At 34.5% G+C, this 7,717-nt stretch overlaps 1 pseudogene; it reads right to left on the bottom strand.

The window, feature by feature from the left end:
- Window positions 1-5,579: 5,579 nt before the first annotated feature.
- LOC102028977 lies at window positions 5,580-6,093 on the bottom strand (annotated as a pseudogene).
- Between the last annotated feature and the right edge of the window lie 1,624 nt (window positions 6,094-7,717).

The raw sequence follows: 7,717 nt of genomic DNA, 5'->3' as shown, positions 1-7,717 counted from the left end.
GGAAAAGAAACTGCTCAAATAGGAAGGAGCAACTGGGATGATGTAGGGGAGAGGAAAAAGAAAGAAGGAAGAGGAAAAAAATGTGTATATACAGGATAGCTAGGATAATTGGACTACTAATATGTATTGGTTGATTGAAAGGAGCTATTAATGTGTAATTGTTTGATCAGTCTTGTATGCCTATATCTGGTTATAATTGCAACCATTTTGAAGATGACATTATGTAATATAACCACCATTATTAATATACTATCACCATGTTTTGAAATCCTGTAGCATTTTTATTGTTCTCTATGCTGTTTTGTTTATGTATTTGTTTTTGTTATTTTGAGTTTTTTCTTTTCCCTTTAAAATGAAAAGCAATATTTATATGTATATACAAGGATTGCTGGGATAGGTGTATTGCTGATGTTGGTGGTTTATTGAACGGAACAGTCAATGCTTAAAATTTACTTTTTTCTTGACCAATTTTGCATGCTTGAATCTGGTAATCAGACTGACTGATCTGAAAATACCAATATGCAGTATAAGAACCATTGTTGAATTCCTACCATCTTGTATGGTGAAGCTCTGCATCATTTCCAATGCTTTTTTTTATTACTTGTTACTGTCTTTGTTTGATCAAACTTACATTCTTATGTCTGGTGGACTGTGCAACTTCATTGAAGATAACAGTATGTAATGTAGCAACTATTGTCAATACCTATCATTTTGTTCTGAGGTCATGTATCATTTTTGTTGTTTTGATTTTGTCTTCATTGTTGTTTTGTTAGTTTTTTAAATTTTTAAAATAATAGATAAATAAAATTCCATTGAAAATGTCCAAATTCCATTCAATGAAAGTAAACACAGAATATTAGAATTAGAAGACAGGATCATGATTAGAGATCACAAAAAGAAAGATCACTTAAAAACAGCAAGGAACCATAAAAAACAATCAAACAGTTGCAAGATGATGCAAAGAAGAACAACATAACATTGATGGGGGGGTCAATGAAAAAGCAGCAGTCAGTACAAACAATATAAAAAACTTTTTCACAGAATAATGATAGAGGGGGCTGGGGGTTTAGCTCAGTGGCACAGTGCTTGCCTGGCAAGCACAAGGTCATGAGTTCAATTCCCAGTACTGGGAAAAAAACAAAAAAACAAACAAACAGAATAGTGATAGAAAACTTCCAAACCATGCAAAAAGAATTAGACATACAGATAAATGAGGCATATAGATCTCCAATTATTCGTGACCAAAATAAATCTCTGCACCAAGGCACATAATAATCAAGATTACAGAAATTCAGCACAAGAACAGAATATTAAATCTATTACACAAAAGAAACAAATCACCGGAAAGGAAAGTCCATTGAATCATAGCAAACTTCTGAACACAAAACCATAAGTCAAGGAAGGCTTGATGTGAAGTATTTCAAGTTTTGAAAGAAAACAGTTTCCAACCCAGATTGATGTACCCTGCAAAACTATCTCTCAAAATCAATTGAGAATAAGATACTTCCATGACAAAGAACAACTGAAGAAATTCATGACCACCAAACCAGCCCTCCAAAATGTTCGAAAGGATATTTTAGAAAGAGATAAAGAGTATTCCAATCCCCAAAATGCCAATAGAAAGAATCAATCAGGCAAGACAAGCAATTGTAGAAAGGGAAAGATAGGGAACCAACAAAAGGAAAATAAAATAACAAAGGTAAGTCAATACATATCACTTATAATCATCAATGTAAATGGTCACAATTCACCAATCAAAAGAAACAGACTGGCAGAATGGATCAAGAAATAAGATCCAAAAATATGCTGACTACAAGAAAAACATTAACTCAAAAAGAAATTCATACATTGAAAGTCAACAGATGAAAAACAATACTTCATGTAAAAAGAACTGGGGAAAAGGCAGGAGTAGCTATTCTATTTGTAGACAAAGTGAACTTCAAGTCAAGACTGATCAAAAGAGACAAATAAGATCACTAAATTCTTGTTAAAGGAATAATCCAAGAGGAAAAGATAACAATCATAAATATATGCATACCAAATAACATTGCACCCAAATATATAAAACAAATATTAATGAACATGAAAAATTAGATAAGCATTAACACAATTGTATTGGGTGACTTCAATACCCCACTATCACAAATAGTTCAACCAGACAAAATAATCAGCAAAGGAATATCAGGATTGAACCAAACCTATCAACAAATGGACTTGGTAGATATCTACAGAGTGTTCTATCCTACAACATCAGAATACACATTCTGCTCAGCATCAGAAGGGACATTTTCCAAAATAGACCACATGCTAACTCATAGAACATGCTTAAGAAAATGCAAAGGAATTGAAATTACCCCATGCATACTATCAGACCATAGTGCAATGAAATTGGAAATCAATGGCAAAAGAAACCACAAAAAATTCATAAGAACATGGAAATTAAATAACACCCTCCTGAACAACCAATGGGTCACAGATGAAATTAAAGAAAAAAATTAAAAAATATCTACAAATAAAATACCAGTGCAACATACCAGTATTTATGGGACACAATGAAGGTAGTCCTAAGAGGGAAATTTATAACAGTGAATTCTCATATCAGGAAAAGAGAATGAGCTCAAATAAACAACTTAATGTTGAACCTCAAACTTTGAGCAAAACAAGTTAAACCCAAAACTCATATGAGGGAGGAAATTATAAAGATCACAACAGAAATTAATGTAATTGAGACTAAGAAAACAATAAAAAGAATGAATCAAAGATTTGGTTCTTTGAAAAATTAAATAAAATTGACAAACCCTTAGCCCACTTTATCTTTTTTTTAATTTAAAAATAAAAGGGGGAAAACATTAACAGACAGACAACCCTTCACAAAATAGCAAAAGAACAATACAGACAATACAGAGTTACAAACAAAGTGGTAGGAAATTAACAATGCTTGTTGTATTACATACTGATGTCTTCAAAGTGGTTTCTCATGAAAACAGAGAAATGCAATATCAATCAATCAAGAACTCATTAACAGTTTCTTTCAGCAAAGAAATAGAAGACAGTAGAGCAACTATGTTAACTATACTGTATATACATACACACAAAATTTCTCCTTTTTTCCCTTCTCTTTTCCCACATCCCAGTTGCCCTTTAACCTTGAGTGCTTTCGTATCATTTCACAATGTCTATCATACCTCTGAGTTTAAATTAACTCTTTCAGGTTTTACACTAGTGAGACAATGCGGTGCTTGCACATGCAGGTCTGATTTATTTCACTTATGATTATGGTCTCTAGTTGTGACCATTTACCTAGAAAAGCCTCAAGTTTATCTTTCTTTATAGCTGAGTAATATTCCATTATCTAAAAGTACCACAATTTTTTTATCCAGTTCTCAGTGGATGGACATTTGGGTTGCTTCCACAATTAAGCAATTACAAATTATGCTGCTATGAACATAGGTTCACATATATCACTGTGACATGATGTTTTTAGATCTTCTGGGAAAATACCCAGCAGGGGAATAGCTGGGTTGAATGGGACCTCTACAGCTAGTTTGCTGAGGAATCTCGAAACAGATTTCCACAGTGGTTTCACCAGTCTGCATTCCCACCAGCAGTTGAAAAGGGTTCCTATTTCTCCACAGCCTCACAAGCATTTGTTATTGGTTGATTTCTTAATGCTAGCCATTCTTACTGGAGTAAGGCGGAATATCAATGTTGTTTTCATTTGCATTTCTCGAGTGACTAATGATGTTGAACATTTTCTCATGTATTTATTTGCCATTTGTATTTCCTTATCTGAGAAGTGTATATTCATCTCAGCTGCCCATTTTTGGATTGGGTCTTTGAATTTGGGGGACTGACATTTTTTAACTCTTTATGTGTTCTATATAGAAGTCCTTTGTCTGAGGACCAGTCAGCTAAAATTTTTTCCAAGTTCGTGGGTTATCTTTTTACTCTACTGGTGATTACTTTAGATGTGCAGAAACTTTTCAGTAGGATGAGATCTCAGCTGTTGATTCTTTGAAGTATTTCACATGCAGTTTGGTTTTTGTTCATGTTTTAATATTGAGATCTGTGAACCATTTTGACTTGAGTTGGGTGCATGGTGATAGACTTGGGTCTATGTTCAGTCTTTGGCATGTAGCAAGCCAATTTTTCCAGCACCATTTATTAAAAAGGCTATAGTTCTTCCAGTGAGTTTGTTTGGTCCCTTTATCAAAGATTAGGTTAGCCCACCTTATCAAAAAAAAAGGAAAGAAAAGACTCAAATCCATGCAATTAGGAACAAAAAGTTTGAAATCACAATGGATCCTGTGGTAATCCAGATCATCAAATCTACGTCAGGAACATTTATTCTAATAAGATGGAAAACAGGCAAAATGGACAGATTTCTAGATACTTATGATTTGCCAAAGTTGAATGAAGAAGATATAAAAATTCAAATAACCAAATAACAGTAAATGAAATCAAAATTGTAATTAAAAACTTACCAACAAAGGAAAGCCCAGGTCCTTCACTGCTGACTTCTGTGAGAAAGTTAGACAAGATCTAATACCACCACTCCTGGAACTCTGTAATTAATTGAAAAGGAAACAATACTTCCAAATTCATTACTGGAAGCAAATATTAGTTTGATAACAAAAACAGAGAAAGACCCAACAAGAAAAGAAAACTACAGGCCAATCTCCCCAGTGAATATAGATGCAAAATCTTCAATAAGATACAGGCAAACAGAATGCAGCAAGCCATCAAGAAGATTATATACCATTATCAAGTAGGATTCATCCCAGGGATGCAGGGATGGTTCAACTTATGCAAGTCAGTAATACACCATATCAACAGAGCCAAAGACAAAAATCACATGATCATCTTAATAGATGCATAAAAAGTATTTGAGAAAGTCCAACACCCATTCATATAAAATCCCTACAGAAAATTGGAATAGATGGTCTTTATCTCAATCTGTTAACTGCCATCTATGACAAACTAACAGCTAACATCATACTAAATGGTCAAAAAACTGAAAGCTGTCATTCTAAAATCAAGAATAAGACAAGGATATCCAGTATTACTACTACTCCTATTCAATATAGTTCTGGAAATATTAGCCCAAGCAATTGGATAAGAGAAAGAAATAAAGATAGGAAATGAAGAAGTTAAATTATCATTATTTGCAGATGCCATGATACTCTACATAGAAGACCCCATAAACTCCACCAAAAGACTTCTAGATTTAATTACCAAATTCAGTAGCATAGCTGTATACAAAGTCAACACCAAAAATCAATAATATTCCTACATAAAAATAACAAACACACTTAGAGAGAAATTAGGAAAACAATACCCTTCAAAATAGAATTGAAAAATGCAATACTTAGAAATAAATCTAACAAAGGAAGAAAGATCTCTACACTGAAAACTACAGTACTCTAAAAAAGTAAATCAAAGAGGATATCAGAAAATGGAAATATATCCCTTCCTCTTCAGTATGAAGAACCAACATAGTGAAAATGGCTGTACTTCCAAAATTATTATACAAATTTATTGCAATCCCAATCAAAATACCATTAGCATACCTCATAGAACTAGTAGTGCCTAAGAGTGAGCCTTTCAAAGAGGTACTTGCACAGCCGGGCCTGGGGGCCGCCAGCCTGCGGAGGTTGATCAGGTGGTTGCCTATCTTCTTGATGACCTTTACCTCCTCATCTCCTAGAAATCACAGATATGGGGGTCAGTCTTGGCAGAGCCCAAGGCATGAAGATTCAGAAGAGCTTGGTTCAGGTTCTTCTCCAGGGTCAGGGCAGCTTCCATGCCACCCAGAGTTTTACCCCACTCTTCTTCAGAAAATTTCTGTACATCTTGGAAAAGAGTCCAGCCACCACGCTGGTTTTGCATCTTCAGGACATGCTCGGAGCTGTCGCATTTCTCCTTGGCCAGCTAGGGGAAGAAATGGCCCACGCCAGCCAGAGCCACATCGTCATGTGTGAAGTAGTAACCCAGAGAGAGGTAGGTGTAAGACGCCTGAAAGTGCAGGTTCACCAAGCTATTGACGGCAGCCTCCATCTCAGTGGAATAATTCTGATGAATCTGAGAGGTCATGGCTGGTCAGCAATAAGAAGCTACTCACTAAAGAACGGTGTTGTCAGGCCCTGGAAGGAGATAGGCTGGAAGATGGCCCTGAAATTTGTAACTGGAAGGTGGATGGAAGATAAGAGAGGGAGTCCCCAGGTCTGTTCTATCCAAACACTGATGAAGCAAGAAACAGATCCACGGGACCTCTGGACGCACCACCACTCTACATGTCTTACAGCTATCTTTTCCTACTCTTTTATCTTTTTGTTTACAGTATTTTTTGTAAAACAAATAATTCCTTTTTTGGTTATTGAATCTTTTTTATTTTTCCCTGTAAATGACTTGAAGATAGTAACTTTGATGTTTAGGAATTAACCTGAAAGGAAACATGGTATATTGTTAAAATGTGAAAACAGGCTGAAGAATAGTGTTTAAAACAGCACTTACCAAACTCTTCTGATTATAGGACTCACTTAACTTTGAAAACTCAAATTCAAGAAGCCTAGGAGAGGACCCAGGAATCTGTATTTTAACAAACACTCAAGGAAATTCTATGACCGGTAAGTTTGAGTGTAAAACTCACTACTTTTGTAAAGAAATAAGAGAAGGAGAAGCTCTATTTGTGTGTGTGTTTGTGTATGCTATATGATATATAACATATATATCACAGAAATGTGTAAGGAAATACAACATATATATAACAGAAATGTGTAAGGATATACATAAGATTAACATTGGTTATCCCAACTGGATGGAGCCAGAAGAAATGAGATTATGTCGTTATATAATTTTGTTCTTATTACAAAGGGCACAAAATACTTATGACATTTTTAAATCTAGTAATTTAAAAAATATTTCAAATTGTTTTAAGGTTACAACAATAAGGTAAAGAAATAAACATTCAGCAAAGCTGTCTTAATTTTTTGCCAAGTCTTCCTTGTCAGTTTCACTATAGCATCAGGTATTTCCTCTAAATTATGCAGTTTATCTTGGCCAGTGGAGGATGAGGTTCACACCTATGGGACCATGAATTAGTTGACACAATTGCGATGTTGTTGAAATTTTTGTTCACACCAAAAATAGTTTGTACAGGTTGTGTAACAGCTGCCATTGAAATTATGTCTAATGGAAGGTTTTGATTCACACCAAAAACACTTACATGTGTTTTGAATGGCTGACACTTCTAGTTTCCTAGGAACTAACTACACAAGTTTCCCCTGGAGACTCTGAAATCATCCTCCTTACTTTTGCCTGGTTCACTGCCTTGGAAACGCCCAAAACAGATTGCTGATCTGCTTTTAGGCACTGTTATTATGAGACTTGCTTGTCCTTTTTACTTAAAAAAATGCTTTTCTGATTATACAAGTAATTACATGCTTACTGTAGAAAATCTGAAAAAGACAGAAAAATATAAAAAGAAACAAAAAAACACATATAGCTGTACTGCTCAGAAACAAGCACAGCTAACCTTTTGTCATATTACCTTTCAATTTTATTTCCAAATGTTTTTGTACACAATTGAGCTCATCTTGGGCCTATAATTTTATACATTGCTTTTATCATGCAATGTGACATAATAAGCAATATCTGATAAATTGTACTTACTTTACTATTTCACTTTTATGTTTAAATTGTTTCTATTGTAGAAGTA

The sequence above is a fragment of the Chinchilla lanigera genome, unplaced genomic scaffold (assembly GCF_000276665.1).
Source record: "Chinchilla lanigera isolate Chin_1 unplaced genomic scaffold, ChiLan1.0 scaffold00089, whole genome shotgun sequence".
In the NCBI taxonomy this organism is placed as follows: Eukaryota; Metazoa; Chordata; class Mammalia; order Rodentia; family Chinchillidae; genus Chinchilla; species Chinchilla lanigera.
Note: the sequence above shows the minus strand (reverse complement) of the source record. Positions and strands in the feature narration are given on the sequence as shown.